The 26,750-nt window shown below is 41.8% G+C and overlaps 1 protein-coding gene and 2 long non-coding RNA genes across 7 annotated transcripts in view; 1 reads left to right on the top strand and 2 right to left on the bottom strand.

Annotated features, from left to right (window-relative positions):
* The window catches only part of NFKB1 (nuclear factor kappa B subunit 1), a 79,736-nt gene extending 63,992 nt beyond the window's left edge, over positions 1 to 15,744 (bottom strand). For 2 of the 5 annotated variants that reach the window (XR_006176776.2, XM_005278519.5), the window contains exon 1: positions 15,203 to 15,744. The gene's annotated coding sequence lies outside the window, so the exon portion shown is untranslated. Of the gene's footprint in view, positions 1 to 14,956 lie in introns of all 5 variants that reach the window. The other 3 variants (XM_008179152.4, XM_008179153.4, XM_005278520.4) reach the window with 3 other exon arrangements.
* On the bottom strand, positions 2,524 to 11,821 carry LOC135983578 (uncharacterized). Its single transcript, XR_010601275.1, has 2 exons — positions 6,566 to 11,821; positions 2,524 to 6,477 (listed from the first exon to the last, which is right to left on the bottom strand). It is a non-coding gene; the product is annotated as an uncharacterized LOC135983578 (long non-coding RNA).
* A 3,309-nt stretch (positions 15,745 to 19,053) lies between the features above and the next one.
* On the top strand, positions 19,054 to 25,293 carry LOC122174667 (uncharacterized). Its single transcript, XR_010601276.1, has 3 exons — positions 19,054 to 19,192; positions 22,590 to 22,622; positions 25,161 to 25,293. It is a non-coding gene; the product is annotated as an uncharacterized LOC122174667 (long non-coding RNA).
* The last annotated feature ends 1,457 nt before the right edge of the window (positions 25,294 to 26,750 follow it).

Genomic DNA, 26,750 nt, shown 5'->3' with positions numbered 1-26,750 from the left:
GCTGACAAAGGCCACACATAAGCTCCAGCTAGTTCAACACAAAGCAGCTTGTCTCTGTCACCAACAGAAGTTGGTCCAGTAAAAGAAATTATCTCACTCACCTATTCTCACAAGAGAACTTTATGTGGGAAAAGTGGTTATTTCATATTCCTTTTTCTGATTCAGTGTAATATGTATTGCATGTAGAATCTATATTTAGAACTTTTATCAGACATGACTCATAAAACAAAAGCAGGGGCAATATAGTGTATTTTCCAAATATCTAGCATTTATTGTGCTTTGCTATTAAAAATTAAAAGATGTCCTGAAATGATGCAATGGATAGCTTTATCATTAGAACTAAAGAGTAACTATTTGGATCCTGACATGATGCCAGGAAGACAAGTAATTTAAAAAATACAGATTTTGCTTAACAAGAACAAACTGCACATGGAATACTCTGTGGCTATATATACACACACACAAATGCCATGGTCATAAGGAGGCATCAAACAGAAGTTCTTTGGCACCAACTACATAGGTGCCTCTCAAGCTCTTTTGCACCCTGTAGCAGTAAAAGGCAACATGATCTCTCTCTCTCTCTCTCTCTCTCTCGCACACACACACAGGCAGTGTGGTACATACACATGCTGACTTGGCCATGCAAACATTCTGCTTTATGTATGTAAATAGACTGGGTGCTTTTTCAGGGACTAGCTAAAAACTCACCCCCAAGAAGTCTAAAACAATCCCCTCCAAATGATTAATATACTCTCTGTTTCAAACTAAATGCATTTAATCCATCTTCAAAGCAAAGTAATGTTGAAAATGCCCGTAGAACATTTCCCCAGCATACAAGATGTTTTGGTGTCTAAATAAATTCTAACCCATCTCTTAGGTTTTCTATATATTCAAGAAATTGGGGCAAAGCCAATAACATCACCAAAAATAGGAGACTTTGAGAATAACAACTCCTCCCCAAAGAATTCTTATGCTGCCCTTCTCACTGTAATGTCTGAGCACCTTCCACGTGTATATTAAGTGATGTGACTAACATCTGTCGTGTGATTCTTTCATTCTCTCAATTTCTCTCTAGAAAGAAAACTATATGTGCAGTATAGTGTTTTTGTTTAGGGAATATTTCTGTAAACGTACATGCTGCTATGTTTTTATATTAGAGAAGCCCGGTCACAGAACTGTGCCTTGCACTTGATGTGGAAGATGATGAAATTTGTAGTGGTCCTCAGTTCCTATGGGACAGTTTAACAGTTTAGGACTGCCCCCCCCCCCCAAAGCTCTGTCTCCTGCACAGACGAGCCTTAACTCTGTGGTAGACAATTCCAATATGCCTGAGGAGGAGAGTTGTCAACCACAGTCATCCTGGAACCTCAGGTGATCTTTTGGGTATTCTGAGCCTAGGCCACTGAATGCCTTAAGGATAAGGACTGAGACCTTGAACTTAACTCAATATTCTATGGGAAGCCAGTGTAGAGAGCAGATGAATGGGTACAATGTGAAAGAGACGTGTCTAGTGAAAGAGAAAGACTGCACCATTTAAACTCTTTCAATTTGGGGAAAATCATTTCTGGGTTATTCCCACATAGGGGACTGGAGTTCTAAACTCATGGAATTTCCTCTGACTGCTCCCTGGGAGGATGGAAGAACAGCATTTACCCCCTTGGACCACGGGCAGGAGGTCCCTAAAGACTGGTTGGATCTGCTGAGATCCATGCCATCCAGGCTGAATTCCTGTGTCTCTGCTTTACATCCTTGTCCCCACAGCAGCGTGGCTACTGTAGGACTTCATAGAAGCAGAGGGGAAAATGTTGCCCTTTAGTGGTATTTTTAGATGTAGGAGAAGGTGACTTGGGAAGAGGAAAGGGTTAGACACTTTCAGGGAAGTTCCCAGAGAAAAGTAATTTACAGTTTTGTTGCTATTAAATAATAAAGTAACAAATATCTGTTTCTACAATGTATACTGAAGCTAATGGGATTGCATGGATCTAACTGAGGGCAGAGTATGGAATATAATGTCAACTATTACTTGATGTTAAGGCTTGGAACTAATGCTTGAGTAAGAGCCAGTAAGAATAACCAGAACCTGAGGAATGCTGCTGTAGCTCATTCAGTGTATTTTAGTGTATTTTATTCACTGTATTCGATGACTATATGATGTAGCCTTTTAAAAAAAACAAAAAAAACCCCATGCCTTTCCAGACAATGCCAGCAAGTGCTTTTACTATTTTCATTATGCCTTTTGCTTTCTTGGTGGACAATTCCTCCCAGTTACTGTTGCTGGCTCATTATTAGATTTGGATTTTAAAAGGTGAGCAAAGACATTTCTCTCCTCTACATTAGTAGCCATACTAGCATATACAATAGAAACTGACTGAGAGATTGGATTTTTTAAAAATATTCACTCTTTTGAGAACAAGCAGAACCTGATATTGACTTCTTAGTCTGGGAGGAATCAGACTTGATGATGATGCAGATGTTGGTTTACCAGTCATTTCAGCAATCATTTACAAAGGTCTCCTCGAGCAGCTACTGGGACTTTTCAAAATTCCTTTTTTTTTTTTTTTTTTAAACTTCATGTTTACTTATTAGCTTGGTCGCATGACACTGGTCTTGCTGGAAACATGTATATAGCAAACATGTACTAATGAACTGGGAAATCCAAACAGGAAGTAAAGACATGAAAAAAAGTATGATCCAAAAGTTATTTATAAAAATGAAAACAAAAAATAATTTTAGATTTATTCCCAGAGATCTACCTATTCATGTTTTGAAGCATAATTATGAGTAAAATTCAAACTTCAATGGGGCCTGAAACCACAGAAAAAAACCCATACAGCATATGCCTCTTTTATCCCACCCTGCAAGAAGGGATATGGTCGCTGCATTTAGTCTACGCAGTTTGAGTACAAATGGTCTAAGTGTTCTTGAAAACTCAGTTTTGAAAGATCAAGGAAAAACAGTGCCAATACCATCCCTGTAACACCTTTTACATCTAAAGCCTAGTCATGTGAAGAGTGACAGTTGGTGAAAACATTTTAAGCAGCTACTGATCTCTCTTCTCAAATTTTCTATGCCACCTAAACTACATTAAAGCAGTCAATTACAAGTTAACATGATGCTGACAGCCTCTTCAGAGCACATACATGCCAATCCTCTCTGTTTAGAAGGGTTTCTTGCTATTTTATTTTAGAAAACCATTTTGCCAACTCCTAGGCCAAGATATTTAAATTCAGTCCAACAGATATGTCCTACAGAATTTAATAGAGGTTAAACTAACAGGGATCTCTAGAAATTAAGTAAAATTCTATAGAGGTTACTCTGAAAATGTATGTAACTGAACGGAGAATGTCTCCTTCATGTAGACTTTTCAAAAGATAATACCTCTGCAACAGAATTATTCAGATGGTTTATTAAAAGTTCTATAGGATGGATATCTACCTTTATTAAATCCCCCAAGACTTTTACAAAACAGCTTGTTTTTCATTAATGATATTGGTGTGTATAAGAACACCCTCTTCTTTCAGAAAGGGGAATCTAGAAAGTAAATACAGCCCAATGACAAACAACTCCCACCCTCAACTGGCTGGAAATCCTGAAAGAACATGTCCTGCTGCAAGTTTTCTAGCCAGGGATGCTCACACACATATGTGTCAATTCTATTTTCTATTCAAATTTGCCCTTCCCTATTATTTATATATAAAAAAGAAGGGTTTCCAAATAAAAATGTGTAAACCAACAGCTGCTGCAGATAAACCATCATTTAGCAGATTTATTTTGCTTTTCTTTTCCTTACTCAAAATAAGGAAAAACAGGGAATGGGGAGGTGAACTGAAGTCATATTTCACAGAAGTGATACCAGAAATATATATCATGTTGTACTACATCACAGCTACAAAATATGGCAGACTTTCTGTTTGCTTATAGATTACTGTGGTTTTGGAGATATGCCCATAGTTGTTGAATGCTTAGAAATTCTAGTGGTGAATTCTGCGGATACAACTGATAATTGTTGTACTACATAATCTTCACACACTACTTCATCCTGTATCTCTTCCTCCTCCACTTGGACCTCTTATTTGCCCCTACTCTCTGTAACCTCAGTATCATCCTTAGCCCTAATTTTTCCTCTACTGATACATAATCCATGTCTGTACAGAGTAAACTGTTTCACCTCACTGTATGAGCTGAGAGTGTAGGAGACCTGGGTTCTATTCCCAGGTCTGCCTCTGGCAGATTGGGTGAACCTTAAGCAAGTCACTTCACTGCTCTGCGCCACAGTTTTCCCATCTGTAAAACAGGGATAATGATATGGACCTTCTTTGTAAAGTGCTTTAAGATCTACTGATGAAAAGCACAATATACTATTACATGCACAAAGCCTCAGGGCTTCTAAATTCCGGGAGAGGATACACATAGGGCAAGATAGGTCATCAACGTAATGTACAACAGCTACGCAGAGGCACCTGCTTTTTGTAGTTTTAACCACGTCTGGCCTGTAGTTCACTGTAAAACTTTTAGACTGTATCTACACAAGGCTTTTTTTCTGAAAAAATTCCCTTTGCTAACACTAGCGTAGGCAGAGCTCCAGGCAGTAGCTGGCATTTTAAAGACCATGTTGTCTAAACCTGCAGGTTTAGAGCAGGTATATACAACAAAGAGGTATAATTGCTGGCAGCTACCTGTGTCTTGCACTCCATCATTGCTACCATGGGTGGAGCTGAATCAATGGGAAATTATTCTGGAAAAAAAAGTCTATTGCAGAGAAGGTTTAACTGTGGCAGTCATTTTGTTTCCACAGTATGCCACTACCTATTTTGGTTGTATTAGTCCTAATACCTGGCAGTATTACTCATACCTAGATAATGGCAGAATAAGATGTGAACATTAAGTTAAAATATTGTTCTGAAGAATGGCTTTGGAAATACTGGGAATTTGAAAGTTGCATGCACGCTTGCATGTATAGCATGCATAATTACACATTTTATATGTACACCTGCCTGCTACTGTTACAAGTGAGACCCCCTAAATTGCTATAACTAAGAGATTAGTCACAAAATTATTTCCCTCAATTTTTAGGTTTGTTTGCTCTTAACGTCATTTTGTATACAGTCAACTTCCCTGTTACACTCATTGTATGACTGGATCTTTTATATAGCAAGAGGGGAAAGAACATTCTAAAAAACTTGAAAGGTGTTTGTAAAAATCACAAAAACTGACAAAGGTCTCTGAGGCAACTGAAATATGTAAAACTACTTTTAACTCATTACAGAATCTGATTAAATCTCAAATTGACAGAATCCTTTTAACCTCTTAGCAGATGCTTTCCTTTTTTACATATTACTAATGTCTTTTCCCCCCTCTGTGACTTCAGTACTGATTTTGTCTGAGATTTTTTTAAAAGAGTTTTATACTGATCATACAGTTTTAGACATGCTATTGAGAAGAAAATACATTAAAAATAGTTGCATATTACTGTATCACAGAAAAGCAGCCTTCTCTAGTGCTGTTAAGGGGGTGTAGAATTTAAATTGCTACATTTCTCCAGCCACTTACAAATCTCTAGATCGTCTAATTTTTCTACGTCAACTCAGAATCATGACATCGTACACTAGTTTTTCTACTAACACAATCTTTGTTATTTGCTATGGCTAGTTATGGTTTTCTGTTTGATGGGACTCAGGAAGTTTTGGCCTTGTGTATATTAAAACTGACACTATTTCAAATGGAAATGATTTTTCCTCTTGTTTTGGGATCTTAGATAATATCTTAGTTCTTTTAAACAATAATTTTACACTCCATCTTAAAAATTCTTTCAGCAAAGGATGCATTACCAGCCATCAAGGATGCCTACCCACAGAATCTGCATAGAATTATAGCCTACAGAAAGTCTGTGATTGCTTGTGACAATAAAATGATTAACAAAGAGTAGGGGCCACATTTTCAAATGTGCTCCACACCCACAACTACTCTCAACAGAAGATGCTGGATTCTGAGCACTTTTGAAAATATGGCCACTTAATATCGTACCTTTAGGGGGAGCTGAAATTTTATGAAAATGTAGACACTTATTTAAAAATCTAAACGGGAGCTACTGGGTGCTGACTGAGCTCTTTTGAAAATATGGCGATTTTCTACAAGAAACAATTACTTTATTGAGCTAAACATTAATAGCATGGGGAAGTTTATCAGATGAACAGTAATAATGCTGTGGGAATGGCTGTCTTATTTGTATAATTAATCCATGTACAATATAACCCAAATTGTTGCTGCTTTTAAGGGTTAAAATACGTTGGGAATAATCTGCATAAAAGTTGCAGAATATGCTCCCCCATTGACCCTAATAAGGTTAATTGCCCCAATATTGTGCTCCTGATGCCAACAGTTTAAGATAAAATGTTACGTTTAGTGCCAGTAAATAATAACTGGCACTAAACGTAATGTGAAAATCAGTGAGGAATATGTAGTTCTTGTAACTTGCACCTGTGTTTTGCTTTGTTTCCCTCATTAATGTTGCCCTCATGGGCAGTGTTCCCTCATTAATCTTACTTCACTGAGCATCCCTGGAAACCTGATGACTTTTCCTTACTCCCCATCTAGAGGGACTTCTAGATGACTGGCATTTAGGGAAGGAATAAAAAATGAAGTAGTGACCTAATGACAGATGGGATATGTTAACATTTGCTCTATACACATAAATTGTGCTTCAAGCATATTGATCCTGAGTAAAATAGGAATAAGAACGTCCATACTGGATCAGACCAAAGATCCATCTAGCCCAGTATCTGTCTTCCGACAGTAGCCAATTACAGGTGCTTTAGACTAGGGAATGAACAGAGATAATCATCAAGTGATCCTCCCCGTCACCCATTCCCAGCTTTTGGCAAACAGAAGCTAGGGATACCATCCCTGCCCATCCTGGCTGATAGTCATTGATTGGCCTATCCTCCATGAACTTATCTAGTTCTTTTTTGAACTCTGTTATAGTCTTGGCCTTCACAACATTTTCTAGCAAAGAGTTCCACATGTTTACTGCACGTTGTGTGAAAAAATACTTCCTTTTGTTTTAAACCTGCTGCCCATTAATTTCATTTGGTGACCCCTAGTTCTTGTGTTATGAGGAATAAATAATACTTCCTTATTTACTTTCTCCACACCTGTCATGATTTTATAGACCTCTAGCATATCGCCCCTTAGTTGTCTCTTTTCCAAGCTGAAAAGTGCCAGTCTTATTAATCTTTCCTCATATGGAAGCTGTTCCATACCCCTAATCATTTTTGTTGCCCTTTTCTGTACCTTTTCCAATTTCAATAGATCTTTTTTGAGATGGGCAACCAAATTTGCATGCAGTATTCAAGATGTGGGTGTACCATGGATTTATATAGAGGCAATATGATATTATCTGTCATATCTATCCCTTTCCTAATGATTCCCAACATTGTTAGCTTTTTTGACTGCCACTGCACATTAAGTGGATGTTTTCAGAGAATTATCCACAGTGGCTCCAAGATCTCTTTCTTGAGTGGTAACAGGATTTTGGATGATCTATTTTTTGTTAAACTCTGGTTTAAAAATATCAGAAGAAATAAAGAAACAATAATTTTGGAGTGGCTTTTAAAAAACCCCTTAAGTTTTATGTTTGTAATCAGGGCGGGCATTGTGGTCATAGGGGCTCCGTGGTCGAGAGGCAAGGAGGGGGGCAGGTCTGTGGTGCAAGACTGCAGAAGGGAGCTTGGGACAATGGGAGGGAGGCAGCGGGGCACAGGAGCAAAGGGGCGGAGGGGAGAGCCCAGGGAGTAGCAGGGACCAGGGGTGACTGAATGGCTCGGTGGGGAGCCCAGGGAGGCAACTGAGCCTGAGGGCAATGGGGGGGGGGGGGCAGTGGGGGTCAGGGGCACCAAAATACAAGTTTGCCCATTTTCCCTAAGGCCGGCCCTGTTTGTAATTGTATTATATTCAAGTTTTATGTAAAAGTTGACCACTGCCATCAAATTGTAACTCAGGAAACATACACCCTTCCCCTTCTTCTAAATGAGAATTGCACATGAGTATCCAGAGTAGAACTTGATCATTTATGGAGAATGAATAATTTCTCAAGTAACTAAAAATGAATGAACAAACAAACAAAACCCCCAACACAATTTCACATTTCTAGTGCCAACACATGGTCATGTACCATCACTTGCACTTTCAGCACAGGCTCTAGAGCGTAATACAGACAGGGTGGGTTCCCCATTTAAACAAGAACATTGACATACATTATGGAGAGAGGGGGCTCTGGAGGTAGCAAGAGCTAAGTCAGTTCTTTTCTGTGGTGGAGCTGGGGGTGGCCAGGGATTCTCAATGGCCCTTTGTTTGCAAGCTGATACTGAAAATTGGAAGTGCTGACCTTCTGACTGGTCGGTGGTGCAATGTCAATCAGCAAATAACATAGGTAAGACTGAGGACAGCAACGTGAGTTTTTAAAAGTGTGGGTTTTGAGGAGGCTGAACCCTGTTTTCAAAATGAGATTTGGGAGGAGGAACTAAGGATGTTTGGGATTTAATCCATATAAAACAAAACAAATGACAACAATCGCTCAGGCCTGAATTGTATGCAGTATAATTCATATTATACAACATAAAATATTGCAAAACATCACTAGTAAAATTAGAAAATCATGGGAGTACCTTTATTGCTCATTTTATTAACGTGCCTCAAACTATCCATCGGTCTGTGAGAGGCAAGAAATCTGATTTTAAAGAACATCATCATACCTAGGGCCTCACCTGTTCTTCACCCTTTTAAATACCAATAGGAGTCACTCCCTGTATTGAAGCTGATAGGTGCCTAAGTCCTTTTGTGAATGTATCCTTAACTGCCATGGTAGGTGCCTAAATCCCAGAATCAGGTTCCAATGGGATTCACAAAACCCCCACTCAGCTGCCTCCCACACCTTGTTGGTGCTTAAAAACCACCCTCCGCCTACATTTGTGCAGTAAAAGTTTCCAAGGAAACTATGTTTCAGCCTCTGGGCATGCACACTGCAGCTCCACGCCAGGTTATGGAGGCCTAAAGCCCCGATTGATTCACAAAATGGGTGAAGATAGGCATTCCTCCACCTAACTTGCCTACAGGGCCCCATTCAGTGAACGTGTTCAGACCTTGTCTACTGGATCAGACCCCAACAGGTGAACTCACAAAATGGAGGAGCATAAGAAAGAGGACCACCCTCATAACTTTTAACCCAGTGGTTAGGATACTCACCTGGGATGTGGGAGATCCCCAGTTCAAGTCCACCCTCCACGTGAGGGGAGAAGGGATTTGAAGTGGGCTTTGCCACCCTCAAGTGAGTGCCCTAACACTGAACTACAGGATATTCTGAGGTGGGGGGTCCCTCAATCTCTCCTGTTGAATCTATTCCACTGTGAATAATAAAAAAAAGTAACTGCAGCGGGGGGACGACTGGATCCTGGCTCTCCCAGGTGAGTGCTCTAATCACCAGGTTACAGTCCTTCTCATGTTTGCACACACTCTCTCTTGCGCAGTGATTCTTTCATTGTTTAATCCAAAGTGGGACAGCTTCAACAGGAGAGACTAAAGGAGACCCACATCAAAATATTCTTTAGCCCAGTGGTTAGAGCATTCGCTTGAGAGATCTGAAGAGAGATTTGCCACCTTTCTCCCCATCAGGACGAGGGATCTGAGATGGGGCGCAGGGAGGGAAGTCTTCTACATCTTGGGTGAGTACCCTATCCACTGGTCTAAAGGCTCTAAGGGAGATCCTAACCTGAGGACAAGATTGGCAGCTGGGAATCCCAATGAGAGGGAGAAACATCCCTGCAGCCTGGTTTTAGGCACCCATCTCCAAGAGAGGAGAAGGGCTTAGCACACACCCCTTGATGGGGCATCTCCCCTGGCTAAATTAGGCAATGAGCCACCCAGTGGGCTGGCTTTTCATAATCCTATTCTGAGCACCCATCTCTCCCCATCAGGGCCGCCCGGTGGGGGGGGGGGGGGAGGGGACGGGGGGACAAGTGGGGCAATTTGCCCCAGGCCCTGGGTCCCACAGGGGCCCCCATGAGAGTTTTCAGGGCCCCCCCATGAGAGTTTTCGGCAGGTCTTCAGTGGCACTGAGTGAAGGACCCGCTGCCGAAGACCCGGAGCTCCTTCCGCTCCAGGTCTTCGGCGGCAAGGGCTCCTCCTGCTCCGGGTCTTTGGCGGCGGGTCCTTCACTCACTCCGGGACCCACCGCCGAAGTGCCCTGAAGACCCGGAGCGGAAGGACCCCCGCCGCCAAAGACCCCAGGTCCCCTGAATCCTCTGGGCGGCCCTGCTCCCCATTCATTGTACAGGGAACCTCGGTGCCTAACCCAGTGATTTTCTAGGTGCCTAAAAATTAAGCATGCTAATACTCAGCCTTACCACATGTACATTTCTTTGTTAGTCTAGACCACAGTGTTTTTACCTTAACTAATTCTGTGCCTTACAACAGGAAGAATTTAATTAATTTGGTGCTGGATTTCACCGGTGCTCAGTCTGCCAGTGTAGCTCAATACTAATCTAGAGATTTTACCTATAAAATGGGACAGAGACCGAATAATTCAGAAATACACCTATTTAGTCCTTGTCCTCTCAGACGAAATTGTCAACGAAGACAGACCCTAATTTAGCAAGGAACTTAACCACACGCTTAACATAAAGATAGGAGTGGTCCCATGGATTTCAATGGAACTACTCATGTGCTTAAAGCTAGGCATGTGCTTAAGTATCTTTTGGAAATTAGGACATAATTATTGAGACAATATTGGACAATAAAAAAGTCCAACATTGGACTAACTTCATAATTAGTGACAGTTGTGATTATGATTTTGGCAAGGCAGAAATTTTTCTAAGCCTATCACTCAGTTCACATAGTGGCCATTATATGGGAACTTTAAGACACAACTTGTCTGGGCTAGAGCTGAAAGTGACCTAGAGATGAATGTCTAGAGCTCTTTTTCCATTTTTTAAAATAATTAACTCCAATATTTTCATTTTGGGAGCAGGAATCCTCTGAAGGATAAATCCATCAGTAAATTGAAAGAAAGTTGTTTCGAAACATTCTTGATTGCTAATTGAGTAAATAAGATTCTCTCTCTCCCATAAAGATACATTTACAGTTAAAATTATAGCTGGGAAACAACAGCGGTCTACAAGGCAGGAACATTTTGTTCGTATTAATTTCTGTTTTCAAGTGGTCTCTCACGACATATGATAATTTGATAAAACAGTATGTCCAAAGACCACAGAGGTTTCTGAGCAATAGTTTCTCTTGGCACAGAAAGCTAACAATAAATGAATAAAAACATTCAGTTCTCAGTTACATCTTTTCAATCTCTGTGTCAGTGGGGTAGGATGCGTGTAACTAAAAGGGAAAATTTGGTTCCATAAATTAGCCTATGAATTTTAATAATTATAACAACATACTCCATAACCTTCATACACAGACAGGGCTTCCAGTTTGGTTCCCATGCTCCTAGAACAGGTCCACTGTATATAAGAAACACCCTACATGGGGTCCTACTATTGAAGGACATTTTCTGGGTTTGCTTATGGAGCATTATATATGAAGCCGCAGCATACAGGAAGTAAAAAGGACAAAGCAACACTGATTAGAAAGGGGAACTCGATTTTTCATGAAAATTCCAATATTTAACAAGTGTTGAGTTTGTGATGTAATGATGCTTCCCTACAGATATCTATTGCTAAGCATTACTGAAATCCCATAATCCCAATCAAATAAGAGTAATAAATCAAGCTTCAAGAAAAATACCTAAAATCATTGTGAAACTACACACATATATATATATATATATATATATATATATATATATATATATATATATATATATATATATATATATATATATAATTAAAAGAAGTAGGAAATGTTTAAGAGGTGGTACTCAATTAAACAGTGCTCTCCATTCCCTTCCCCTTCCCCCCTTCCTCATTTTCCTTTTCCATCCTTTTTCCAGGGCATTTTTCACTGTGCAAAACAGCTTCAAAATTCACCGAAGGATTGAGATTGACAGGGAGCCCCTGGGCTGTCACAAAATTACTTCACTAAGGAAGTCAGTATTTTTTAGACCTACACAACTCCACACCAAAATGAAACCAAATCATTCTCAGTTTCATAATAATCTTAACTCTCTCCAGCACCTATTGACTACTTTTTAGTGAAACTAATTTAATTTTATGATGACTTTTTTTGTTGATGTAAATTTCTTCCATTAAAAGGGATTGGGGGGGAGGGGTCTGGGCAGGAAGGGGAAAAAAAAGCTTTCCACCTGTTAAAATCAATACTGCAGTTTGAAATTATTCACAGTTCTTGCAGATACTTTACCAAAGCTAGTCCTTAGAAAGCTAAATAAAAATTCAAGTGTATAAATGCTGATCCTTAGCTAGTGTGCATGTCATAGCTCTGGGAGTGCCATTTCAGAAATATTTTTTTGGGGGGGGGACAGGAAGAAGTTGTGTTTCAGTATATATAACATTATATGGTGTAATATTATAGCCTGAAAAGTCAAGGGTGGAGGGGCAGGAGAGTGGGGGAGAGGAAGTAGAAGACATAATGGAGCACATGGAACTATGAAAAGTCTGGGTGGGGGGCAAAACTAAGGTTGGGGGGGGCACTGCTCCCCTACCCCCCATAGCTTGAATGTCAATGAATCACAGAACTATGACAATTTACACCAGCTGAAGAACCACATTTGAGTCTTTAAATAGTGTATTGTTTTTGCATTTTAGCAACTTGGTTATTGCTCATTTATTGATATAGATGACAAAATACTGCAAAACCCTCCCAAAAAATCAGCAATAGTTTCCTTTCTTCAAATGACAGAAGTGTGTCTCTAAACCAGAAAAAAAAAAATCCTTCTTTGGCTAGCAGAATATTTAGAAAAGTAAATTGCAAATAGTTCAAGAATTCAAAACGAAACAGTTGGTCACATTCTTCACCAATTACATCAGTTTTGTGGAGTAACACTGCTGAAAATCTGGTGTACTGGAGTGGAGCATCAAACCGTTTAGTATTTGCTTCGATTTTTCTTCTTCGGAAGAAAAAGAGGAAAAAAAGGACTTAAATTTGTCAATTTATGTTATCTATATTTTCCTCTCAAACTTTTCATTTTAGCAAGTGTATATAAGCTTTTGCGAAGACTAGTGCCTTTTAAAACTTACCATTTTTAATTGAAAACTGAAATGAATTGTTAAACCAATAGCAATGCTTAATCTGTAGACCCCAATCCTGAAAACTCTTACATGCATATTTAATTTCACTTGTCTGAGTAAAGTTGCTCATACACAGAAGCATTTGCGGGATCAGGGCCACATAATGTAATTCATCCTAATGCAGACTCCATTTTGTATGTAAGTTTCAGAAACTATATCCTATTTTTTGTTCACGTGAAGTGAGTAACTTAATAATGCTCCTTCATTCATGTCAACAAATGCCACTCAAATGAAAAATAATGGAGAGTTGAATCCTCTTGTTTTTAGGGCCAAATGTAACAAACAATTAATAATAATAATTAGCTATTATTTTCCATCCATGATAATTTCATTTTCATTATTTGGTACTGAAGATCCCATTTATTGCTTTTGAAATTATTTTAAATTAGCTGCAGTATTCCCTACACTTAGAATGGAATTATTGAAAATATCAGAAATATTCCTTACACCAGTCATATTGGTAAGTGACTAGTTTTTAAGGGAACCCCAGCAATACAAGGTAGTAGAAACCCTGATTTTTCTTTTAGATGAAGTAGGAATTTCACATGTGAAATCAAAGGGACATTTGAAAAATCACTGTATTTTCAGACTGAAATTCTGTACCTCCTCTAGTTACAAGGAACCCCTACAAAGTTAAAAAATAACTCTCCCCCCTTCCTTTTTCAGTTTGTTTGTTTTGTGGACTTGAAAGCATTTTATGTACAGTGAGTTTCTCCCTTACTTACCTTTACAAACATTAATAAAAGAATAGAAAAACACATATTTTTTATTTGCAGTATTCTTTACCAAGAAATATCACGGCATGAAATTTAAAGTGTGCTCTAACAGAAACTGGAATTTTTGAATTTGCATAATTGAAAAAAAAAATCAAGTGGACAGTCACCCTTTAAGGAAACTCCACAACACAAAGTCATTCACAATAAGTCATTCATTTACTGAAAGACTAGTTAAATGACCAGTAACACTTCATTTCTGGTCCAATGACTCTATAAATCAATGGAGGAGGGAGATAGGGAAGGGGGTACATCAATCATATTGACAGGTTCCCATACAGGTAAGACACCTGCACTTAGAAGCAATGAGGTTTTCAGAATGAGAAACACAGCACACTTACGCTCTCATTTTGTAAACTCAGCTAGGGTTCAGTATGTTACATCACTGTACAGTGTCCCAAGCCATATGTGCCCCTAACAGGCAGCACCTGCTGGACACCTATTGCTTTGGACCTGCTCAGATTATTTTAATAAAAATTCCCCATTTTCTCTCCTTTGTTTTCTTTCAAAACTAATACTAATGAATCTGGATATACCCTGGAGAAATAGCTCTACGCCGTTTACTGTGTATCAGTCTTTTGGATGAGATCTTAAAAAATTATGTTCTGTCAGTTCCCTGTTGACGGCTATACAAGAGTTGGGTGTTATTGTTATTAAAGATCCCATGACAAGTGTCAGAAGAAGTGGGGTCTGCCTTGCTGTCCTTTGCCAAAATTCCCCTCTGTCTGACAGCACACACCGTACTTCACACCCGCTACCACCCTCCCCCTAAGAGACAGCTGAACTTAATGGCACCAGGGAGACAAGAATAATGCCTGAGGAGCTTTCAGAAAGAAAGGTGATATTTAAATATAAAACATTATTCTCCTGCCCCCCTCCCCCCAGTTTATTTTACATTACAAATCCCGCCAGGCCAAAACCTGCTGTCGATTGTACCAGCATCAATCCGGAGTTACTCCGCAGTGGCACCGGTTAAAAGGAGAGTAGCATTCGACCACTCCATGCAGCAGCTAGCTGGTGTGAAGCTCATCCCCCTTCACACGCATGACGGACGAGCAGCCCAAACAGGAATGAGGAAGTGAAGCAGCTGGTGGAGGTGAATGTTTAAAAAGGCACCAGAGCAACCGCTCGGGCGGCTCCAGCCCAGGCGGACAAAGACCCGACATTGATTTATGTGCTCACCCTCAGGCGGGAGCGTACTCCGGCTCGGCCCCCTTCTCCTCCAGGCTGGCCGCACCCCGGTGCTTCGGCAGGGGGTGAGTCCGCTCGGGGCAGCAGCTCAGCCTTGCACTTCGCTTGCCGCCGGCTCCGCCTTTGCAGGAGTCAGCGCGGCGCCATGTAAACCAGGCTGAGAAGCGGAGCGGCCGGCGGGAGCAGCCGCCTAGTCCTCCTCCCCTGCAGCCGCAGCGCGGCGGGGATTTTCCCCCTTGTTTTGGAGAGCGGCCCGGGTGGCTCCGTCCCACAGACCTGTCAGCAGCAGCTGCCCTTTCGCAGCGAGTTACCTCCTCTGTCCCTCCCTCCCCTGCTGCCGCTGCTCTCACTTCCTTCCTGGCTGGAAATTCCCACTGACGTTTCGAGAGCGAGAGAGAAGCAGCGGCCGCCGCGGAAGGGTGGGGAGTTGCGCACGAGAGAGGCGCTCCAAAGGCTGAGCAGCTCCAGGGATGCCTGCGGGGGCAGAGGGTAGCGCAGGTTAGTGCTGCCATCCCTGGGCAGGGCCCTGCTCTGGAACCCGCTGTGGCGAGGATGTGAGTTGGGGAAGATTAAAAAAAAAACATCAACCTTATTGTTTATTATTTACAGGATAATAGCAGCAGCCAGAGACCCTAATCAGGTCAGTGGCCCATTGTGCTGTACAGGGGACATACATTGGAGAGGGGCAGCCCCACCCCTGAAGAGCTCACACTATCCCTTAGCGAAATCCTCTCCCACCAAAGGGAGAAAAGGGACTGTCACACACACACACACCCACCCCCTCTCCCACCCAGGGCTGGATTAATGCAGGGCCTGCAGCCTCGGGCTAAGAGGGGCCCCAGGGGCCAGATGTGGCCCGCTGCTTCTTTTAATCTGTCCCGCGGCAAGTCTCCGCACCGCAGGCAAGACACTGGTCCCCAAGCCTCGGTGCTCCCCCGGACCTGGAGTTCGCAAGCACTGGCTCGCCAATGTACCCCTGCGGGCTGTAGGCGAGGGGCATTCAGGGAAACTCTGCGCGCTGCCCACAGCGCCGGGTCCACCGCTCCCATTGGCCAGGTACCACGATCCATGAGAGCTGCGGGGGCAGCACCTGCATGCACAGGCAGCTTGCACCGTGCAGAGCGGCCTGCCCCCTCTACCTAGGGGCTGGACATGCCGGCCATGTCAGGGAGCAGAGCAGGCAGGGATCCTGCCTTAGCCCTGCTGCGCCACCAACCTGGTTGGAGCCTACACCCCAATCCCCTGCCTCAGCCCACTCCAAACCCCCAGGAGCCCCACAAAATCTAATAGGCCCGGGCCCACAGGAGAGTTAATCTGGCCCTGCGCAGCAAAAAAAAAAGGGACACAAACACACACACAAAAGGACTGTAACACACACACACTCTCTGTGCTAGCAGGGCCAGTGTTAGACTCGCTGGGGCCCAGGGCACAAAGTAAGGAGTGGGCCCCCAGCCTGAGCCCCACAGCCCATAACTTAGCTTCTTATGGCCCCCAGACAATTGCTCTGCTTGATACCCCCTAATACCAGCCCAGGGTACAAGAGAGAAACTGTCCTTCCCCCACAACCCTCCTGCCATAGAGAGGAAGAAGCTTGTAATAAATCCACATCGAACAAGATCTTTCTTGCACGGAAGCAGAAACTGCGCCGAGAGAAATCTTCCAGCCTAGAGGGAGATATTTGAATACATGAGCCTTGTCTACACTGGTGGCTTTACACAGAAAATTCCCACTGTTATTAACATGGGTTTTTCAGCACCAGTCTTTATAGCCTTTCAGTTAAAAGCAGATGGTTTAAATCAACACAGTCCTGAAAACAGCCACTGGAACATAAGCAAAGCTCTTGAGGCATCCACCCTCCTTTTCTGTATGCTTGTGCAGCACCTACCACAACAGGGCCCCAGGCTGGCTGTCCTATGTTAAATAATAATAAATAATACACCAAAGCTACCAAGGGAGGAGAATTGGACCCCAGGACTCTGTGGGAAGGAGCTCAATATAGATCTAAAATGTGGGAAGTGTTTCAGAGAGAGAGAGAGAGAGAGAGAGAGAGTCATTTGAAAGGAAAGGTGCCATGTCACAGATATGCTCAGAAGCAAGACTTGTGTGAACAAGTACTGGGAAAGTGGACAACCTGAGGTGGCTACAAAAGTTAAAACAGACATTGTGGAATGATTTTAAAGGGACGCTGTTAATGGGTTTAGGACCTGACATTTAGGTTCCAAATTAAATCCTCTGCACCGTCCCTAGATCTAATCTTTACAAAAAAACCCACAATTTTAATTCTGTTAAGACCCCATCTTCCATCATTGAAGTCAATGGAAGTTTTGTAATTATCTTTCAAGGGAAGCAGTATCATGCCCTAAGGGATCCTCTGCATGGCAGTAAGGCTCTGGGGAGGTAGATCACTGTGAAGGACCAGGGCCTTAGACTGTAAGCACTTTGGGGAAGGGTGTTGTGTACTCCACATTCTATAAAGCACTGAACACATTTTAAATACTCAACAAATAGTGAATGAATAAATACATTTAAAAATACTGATGGAGTCTTCAGCAAGAGAGAATTTAGGTTGCTGAAAATTCAATTTTCCTCAAATGACATCATGGATGCTCTAATTTTCACCAGCAGATAATGGCTACTATGAGGCTGTTAGGCCAGTCAAGGATTGTGGGAGCAGTTGGGCCATGCCTCCTTATCCTAGAGCCCCCTGTCCCATAGCTAGCTCTACACCCCCTGAAAAGGCGTGTTGGAGGAACACTTAGTTCTTTGGTTTTGGGCCAGGCTTCCCGCACTTTTGCACTGGCAGAGGTTTGCACAGAAGGACCTTATTGAGGCCAACGGATCTTGTCCATGGATTTCTCCTCTAGGAAAGACCAGAGAATTCTACTGTGTAAGTTTTTTAGGCATATTATTCAATACTTCGTAGCATATTCATTCAGCTATCCTTTGCATAGTAGTAAACTAGCTATGTTTATATTTTAATCAGCTATGCTTTCTTTCTTCTATTTCTGAATAGCATTAGGTAAAATCTGATTTTTATATATGTTACTGGAATTGGAGGTAAATTTGGGATGTTGGAGAGAATGAAAAAAATTCTTACCTCAGTGAAAGCAGACTCAGGACTGAGTACTCAAAGCAAGCACATTTCAATTCCCCTCAAGATTGCCAGCTTCCTTGCAGCACTGAGGCCAGACAGGATACTGAGGAGAGCGTAGCGATCTTCTGGAGTTGTACATTTGGCTAGTGGTACAATGCACATGGTCAGTCTGGAGGCTTGTGCAGAGCAAAGTGAGCAAAAACTGAAGTAGGAAAAAAATGAGTAAAATTGTGAGCATAGTTGCCAGATTTGGTTGGACATATTCTTGGAGGTTTCATCACAGTACAATATTTAATTAAAGATTAATCTTTAATTCCTGGACACTCCATGATAATCCTGGAGGGGTTGGCAACGCTAGTGGTGGATAGAAATGTACGTGGAGAGGGGGATGGAGTTCTGTAGAAGATTGAGTGTGAAGGCTAAGGACTGGTTATCCCCTCCTTTAACTTTGTGCAGCCATTTCCATCTGGGTGTAGTGGGTGTAACACATGACCATTTTCATTTGGAAGTAAGTGCTTTACACAGTTGCAAATGGCTACATAAGGTGTAAGGCAGTGAAGAATCAGGTCCTAGTTTGTTTGTTGGTTGGTTGTTTTTTCCCCCCAAAACATGATGCCAAGGCAAATGGGAGCCAGTGAATGAATTTGAATATGATAGTAGCATGTAGAGTGGTAAGAAAATAGTGGAAAAAGGAACCTATTTTTAGCAGCCCTCTTTTTGTTCTGTGCTTGTACAGCTGCTGGTACACTTGGAGCCTGATCACCTGTCCCTGATGTTATGATAATACAAATAATAATAAGAATGATAGCAACAGCTTTTTGGATGAACTGAAAAGGAGCAGGAAAAGCAGTAGATGGACCAGAGAGGAGGCGGTTTCAATACTGAAGGTAAGAGATGACCAATATATGGATGAGAGTTGTAATGGAGCAGAAACTATGAATTTTAAAGAGGTTATAAAGAGATGGCAGCCTGCGTGTGGTGTGAAAGAAAGAGGAGCCAAATATGATTGAAGTAGTGAGTCTAGCTGAGGGACAGAACAAGTGATGGAGAGGGAAGGACTTGGGGAAAACAGGTGAGATGAGCAAAAAAGAAAATAAGAGCATCCTGACACATAACTATAGCATTGCTGGCAATCTGTGCTAAACTGAACAATTCAAAGAGCAGTGTGAAAGAGCCCACATTGTTTTACGCAATGGCTGACTTTTTCTGATGATGCACAGGAGAAAGAGGGGTAACTGGTTTGGCAGGTCATGTTTGTTTTTCTTGCTATAATGGGGTGAGATTCTGGTGGAGGTGAAACTAATTTCAGTGCTGTGTATTGTAATTTCTATCATTTCTATTGCTGGGTCCTAAGATTTTTTTTTTAAATGCTGATGGATATGATGATATATACACAAGTCTCCCACTCACCCTGCAAATTAAAAAAAGGTCCACTGTAAATAATGTTACATTGCACAGAGGTACAGTACATGTATTCATTCTTGTGGCAGATTTAACTAGAACTCTGTGAGGGAGCTCCAATTGACTGACTTCCGATGGGGCTCAACAAATGTGCCATGCAAATGATAGGGTCTATTGAGAAGAAACAGCCTGGGCTGCTTTCACTTTACAATCCAGCCCTGGATATTCCTCCATATAATAATATAATGTACAGTATGATCTCAAAGTGTACAGTAGCACATTCCCTCAGTACACAATTGTTTTATACTTAGAAAAGTGTAACAATGGAAAAACAGTCTATGTAAAATAGGGTGAATGACACCACAAGCAAATGCCTTGTCAACAGCTTCTGCTTAAGGTAAGTAGTGTCACAAGCAGCTTGGGAATAAATATAGTTCTACTCTATTCTTTAGAAGCTAGGGTTAGTCCAGACTGTGATTCATTTTTTGCTGTTGATCAATTTACTATCTAATCCCACAACCACTGAAATCAAAGGGATTTTTTGTAATTGACTTCATTGAGAGCAGGTTTTTGCCAGTCCACTAGCCTGCTACACCCACTCCCCTCAGTACTTCACCTGATTGGATCATGATTAGTAATGCACCATGTTCAGCAGCCCTACTAGCGTAGCTGAAGGCTACTGTCTCTCAACCCTCATTTGCACCTTTGCAAGCTACAGCCCATCCTGAGCAGCCCACTTTTCATCTTTGTCTGACTCAAACCATTAAAAGCTGAACAAGAATGATTCTGTAGTCTAGTGGGTAGGGCACTCACCTGGGAGGAGACACCCAGGGTCCAGTCCTCATGTTCCAATCGCTCTCTAATTATGTATCCACAGTGGAACAGCTTCCAACAGGAGACACTGAAGGAGCCCCACATCAGAATATTCCATAGCTCAGGCACTCTCCTGAGAGGTGGAAGACCCCTATTCAAATCCTTTCTTGAACTTGGGTCTCCCACCTTCCAGGCGAGAACTCTAAACCCTGGGATAAAAGTTATAAGGTGGGAAGCAGCAGAAGTAACACCACCTCCTCCTCCTGGTTTTAATGGAGCGAGGCAGGCATCTAACTCATTCCTGCAAGAAACAACTTAAGCACCTAAACCGCCTGACTGCCAGAAAGGGGTTCCCATTCATGGATCGCTAGCAGAAATAGGCTAGCAGCCTGGATTTAGGCACCTATCTCTGTGAGGGGGGCAGGGCTTGAGACACTCCTCTCATCAGGATATCCCATACGTTAACTTGTATGTCTCCCAGCCTAGCATGCTAGCTTTTGTGGGTTGCACTCCCACAAAATGCCTCCCCCCACATTCATTCTATAGGGAGCCTAGGTGTGAAACTCAGGCTTCGTGGCTCACTGTTACTGTAATTTTTCTAGGCACCTAGATCCCTTTGTGGGTCCAGGCCTAGGTGACCTGCTGTGACGAAGTGGGAATGTTCTTAATGTTTTCTCTGAATACTGTATGGGTGCCTCAGTTTCCCCTATGCATTTCTTAAGTATCTAGGTGGTGGATAAGGGTGTGTGATTTTTGCAGAGCCCTAGAGGGCTGTTTGATGCTTTCTGCACAGAGAATGGTCGATGCATAGAATCATAGAACCATGGGGTTCAAAGGGACCACAAGGGTCATCTAGTTTAACCCCCTGCCAAGATGCAGAAGGCAGACACAAGGCAGTGTTTAAGGTCACTGCCTATTTGTGAAGGTGCACTGGTAGCTGGGATTGGTGGAGCTTTTTTGTTTTGTTTTTTTCTTCTCAGTTTTTGCATTTCCTTCTTCCCTGGTGAGAATGAAAAGTTGATTTTAGCAATAAGAAAAACAATTGTTTTAATTCTGTGCACCTTTACAACTATTAAGACATCATCACAATTTTTAGCAATTGTGCTAAAAAGACACTCCCCAATTTTTAGATTTCACAGTCAGGGCTCACTTCTGCTTCTACTCAGATCAGCAGCAAACTTCTGTTAATTTAAATAGGCATAGGACTGAGCATTGGAAGAAAATTTTGCTGCCATTTCTGCACCTTATGAGTAATCTGGGACAGTGGATTTCATGTGGCTCTAAAACAAAGTGCGGGCAGCATTTGGGAAAATTCACAAGGGATATGTTCCCTGCCACCCTTAACTTTGCAACCTGGAGGGGATCCTGTGCATGCAGGAGGGAAAAAGGAGGGGTCAGGACAGGATTAGAGAAGCTTGCACAAGTTTTTTAGTGCTACCACTGATGAGTGGGCAATGCACAGGGGCTGTGGGAATTGCTCTAAAACAAAGTGCGGGCAGCATTTGGGAAATTCACAAGGGATATGTTCCCTGCCACCCTTAACTTTGCAACCTGGAGGGGATCCTGTGCATGCAGGAGGGAAAAAGGAGGGGTCAGGACAGGATTAGAGAAGCTTGCACAAGTTTTTTAGTGCTACCACTGATGAGTGGGCAATGCACAGGGGCTGTGGGAATTGCTGTAGCCAAGGAGCCAAAGTAGCAATATTGCCAAGCCTAAAGTTTTAAAAGATAATGAGTCAGACCCACCAAAAGTATGAGGTCAGCTTTAAAAATCCACGAGATTTAACAAACGGAGTTCTCTTCATTTGCTTTCTGGTTTTGGAGCCTTTAGGGTCCACTCAAGTCAGATTTTCAAGGCTTTCCCGGCAAGCATGCGGGTTTTTGGTTTTTAATGGAAGCTGGGATTCTCAACTAATTACATGATTCTAGAAGTATTAAGGTTGCAAAGTCAAGCACTCAAAAGTTAGAAAATGCCAGAATTCAGGTTGCCAATGTAACCTTATTGTAACCTCTTGTACATATGCAATATAATACAGACTAATTACATGATCATATCCTACTTTTTCCACAGGACCCCTGCCTCATTACATGCACAGGAATGATGGTAAGCAGCTATTCAATATTTTATTTTCTCCTTGCTGTGCAGTGTATGGCTCCAGACCTTATTTACTGCACACTATTCAAACTCAACTGTGAAGAGAGAATTATTAAACTTCCTCATGGGCTTTTTTCTGGAGCTCAGCAATATATTAGAGGGCTTCACAGATACTACTTAATTTTATTTTCCAAGCACAGCAGTTCACAATTACAGATGGTGAACTGAGGCACACAGAGAGTAAGGTCAAATGTTTCCACTAATTTTAGGTGCCCAATTTGAGATGCCTAGAATCCAAATGTTCAGAGTGTATATTATATTGCACTCTCTGTTTAAAGCACAGCTCCCATTGAGTTCAGTTGCAGCTGTGAGCATTCAGCACTTCTGCAAATCAGACCACAGGCTCTCAAGTTAGGCACCCAGAAAAATGAGGAACACACAATTAATGACCACCTGTAAAATGTTGGATTTGAGTAACTTGCCTAGGAATACACAAGAACTCTGTGGGAGAGGCAGGAATAGAATCTTATTCTCTAGGGCAGCATTGAACTGACTTACCCATGAGACCATCCTTTCTCTTCCTACAATCCTCAGCCTCTTCCCTACCACCTTCAAAGGTGGCCATCCATCACTCCAGGAGGAGGAGGTTGGATTGGGGATGGTTCTGCAACTCTGGTGCCTCTTTCGAACCTTTTGTTCACTCACATCTCCAGTTCCTCTGGACATAACCTACTGACTTCTTGGATGTCAGCGAGGCAGAATGGGTGTTGTCTAGGCTTCTCTGCTCAGAGTCCCTATCTAGAGCCCTCATTCTTTAACTCTTACCTCATTCCCACTCCTGTTTTTTCATTTGTTGTCCCCAGAAGTCATTTATAGCCTGGGCTCAGTGGTTCCTCCTCCTTAGCTGACGGGGGCAGAGGGGCTTTAGTTATGGGTAGGCCTAGAACCTCTGACCCAGTGGTGCAAATAGTACCTGACTCCTGCAACAATGAAAACAGGGGTCCTACATCCAACAGCCTCCTTCACTACCTAAGTCCAGTTCATCCCCAGAGCAGACCCAGCCTATTTTACCTGAGCTGTATCTCAGAAAGAGACAAACTTATGTCTGAAATTTAAAAAAAAAAAACCAAACCAGCCTGAGGTAGATAGCATGTAAGGTTTCAGCTCAAGTGGTTAAAGTCTGTAAAAGTTATAAGCAAATGAAAACAAGGTCTTACAGTAGGAGGCATCATGCAACTTAAACAATAATCAGTGTTAACAGCCTGCCATGGGGTCCTTCTCAAGCTACCTTGTGAGCAGTGCTGCCTAGGCCATTTATGGGGGTTTCCTAGTGACAAATATACACAGTTGGTTTCTTTTTCACCATGTGTACCTTTAATCCTCAGTTTCCTTCACTCAGCCTCTGAGATTTCTCTTCTACTTCCTGTTCCTCCCAATTATATATCCTCCCCATTATTAAGCCAATTACTTCATTAGCCCAACAGTTACCACCAAGCATTAGTAAGCACCAGTAACAATTAAGCCTGCAGCATTCTCTGTGTTACAGCAACCCCAGGGACCTGGGTGCTACAACTAGCACTTAGTCACTCAGCCCCACCAATTTATAAGGTTTTGTAAAGGGATCATTTAGTGCAACAAATACAAGTCTACTCACAAACTGCAGGCTGGGAACTGGCTGCTTTATTTAATTGCATCACAATAGAGTTTGTGGGGGGGAGAGAGGACTCCCACTGACTAAACTGGAAGTAAGGGAAGGTTGAAGCATGGCTCTGTCCCATAATGCTGTGAGGGTAACACAGTTAACCCCATGATGACTACTTTATCTTGTGGCTGACACATAGGACTCCAAATGTGGAAATCTGGGTTCTGTTCCCAGCTCTGACACAGACTTCCTGTGTAACCTCAAGGAAATGACTTATCTGCCTGAGTTTCCCATCTATAAAATGGTATTATTTACCCTCTATGAGGCTTATTTAATGCTCGTAAAATGCTTTGAGATAATTTGCTAAGTATTATTTATTAACCACTCAGAATACTAGCTAGAATCTGGATCCTGGAAATAAGGATCAGACTATTTTCAGGTTGTCCCACCCTTGACAGCATCATTAGTATACAGGGAATGAGCAATATGGAACACTAGTATGTAGAGAAGATGGAATTATTACTTACTAATAATTGTGCCTGTCACAGTCAGCTTCCCCCATCCTACAACAGAGTTCTCTTACTCTGAACGCTTATAACTCCACCTGCTGGCAAGCAGGAGGCATATAAAGATTTTAAATCGTTCCTACAACATAAGAAACTGCATAACCCATTCATAAATAGGTGAACAACATCCTAAAGAGTCCAACAAATGCCAGAAAGGTGATGGGGCAGAAGCTGGCGCAAGAGGAAAGAATTTCAACTACCAGGAAGTGGTTTTGCCTTGTAATCGCTCTCTCCTTTCCTCCCATCCTATGACAGACAGTCTCTCACAACTGCTGTATAAGAGGAGCAGCCAGGGCCTGTGTTCTTAATGTGGCTTGTAACCTTTTTTTTCCTTTCTAGCCTGCATGCAGATAAGCAAGCCCAGCAAGCCGCAAAGCTCCCATTTCTCCAAAACTCTTATCATCTTGCTCCTATGCTGACATACAAAAAACAAAATGATCTTTTGGCTGCTTGAAATACGTATGGCATGAGGTGTTAAAACTGAACCGCTACCATCACCAAGTGGTCTGCCAGTTTGGAGGAAAAAACCCAAACAGATGAAGCCCCTTGCATTCAAAAGTCTAGCCTTGAAACACTGTTTTCACTCAGGAGCTCCATACAAGTTTCAAAGAAGCCTGAAATCAGAATAGGCCGGGCCATGGCTATGACTCATTCTTTACTTTGTGTCAAAATTTTCTGTGACAAAACAACCTTGGTTGAAAAATAGAGCTTCTTGCAAATGGAGCAAGGCACTCCTGGCTATATGCTAGAAAGAAGATGTTCAGCTTATGAACAATGCATGTTGAAACAGATGCTTAGCAAGAGAATAAACCTGGAAGCTGGACTGCTGGGACATAAAACACAGACGTCTTTCATCACCCTGACCTAGATAAATAAATCACTCCTGTGCATACCAGCTTTCTTCCAATAGCATCTGAAACTGTCATTATATCTAAGGCAAATTTCTAGTCCCTTGAAGTTGCCAAAATTTAAGTATTTTTAGCATCTTCACTGTATGTTAAACAGAAAGCTCTCTCTATAGTCATTTATGTTCCTCTCTGCCCACATGAAATGCAGACATAATTATTTGCTGTGACAAAATAGTCTAATGTCATGAAATAAGCAGACCATTGGAAATTGGGACATTCTCATTTCCAGGTGTAGAGAATGGTCCAGATAAATTTTTCATGGAAATACAGTATATGCTGACATTACGGAGATTGCATCAGTACAACTCAGGCAGAATATGACTCATGTCTTTAATAAACTAGATAAGAACTTTAAGAATAGAGGCTCAAATCAGCAAAACCATGAAGCACATGCTTCAGTGCTTTGCTGATTTACTATTCTATCACCTTGCCTTTTGACAGGCACACCTGCTTTTTAACAGATGTATCTAGATTTGGTGTATTTGACATTAAGACATACAAGTGTCTATATAAAGAGTTACCTTCTTACCTATTTTCTCTGTGCATATATTCAGTAATGCTTAACATTAGCAACAAAAATATCAGGTGCTCTGATGGCTTATTTACTCCTGCTTCAGAGCCAATACAGTTTTAAGGACCTGAGCCGGATTCTTTCTACATCATGTAAAATCAACAGAATTCTTGACTAAGTTCTTCTTGCAGGTCACGTTGTGGAAACTAAAGCTTACATTTGTTTTAAGTTTCAAATTATTTCAAATAATTTGCTTGGAACCTTGTTTTGAGAGGAACAAGATTGCACTGAAACAAATAAAATAAAATATATGAGAGGCTGGTGCTAACAGAGAATTTGGTCTAATCATAACAGTCAAATGAAAATTCCATCCATTGCTACATAAAGGTTCAGCACCTTGGAAGAAATGGATAGATGAAAGATGAACAGCATACATCTTTCTAGCTTTCAAGGGAACTGAGGCTTTGAAGCAAGAATTTGGCCTCCAAAAATTCCAAATTTGGCAATACC

The sequence above is a fragment of the Chrysemys picta genome, chromosome 5, assembly GCF_011386835.1.
Source record: "Chrysemys picta bellii isolate R12L10 chromosome 5, ASM1138683v2, whole genome shotgun sequence".
NCBI classification, from domain to species: domain Eukaryota; kingdom Metazoa; phylum Chordata; order Testudines; family Emydidae; genus Chrysemys; species Chrysemys picta.
Note: the sequence above shows the minus strand (reverse complement) of the source record. Positions and strands in the feature narration are given on the sequence as shown.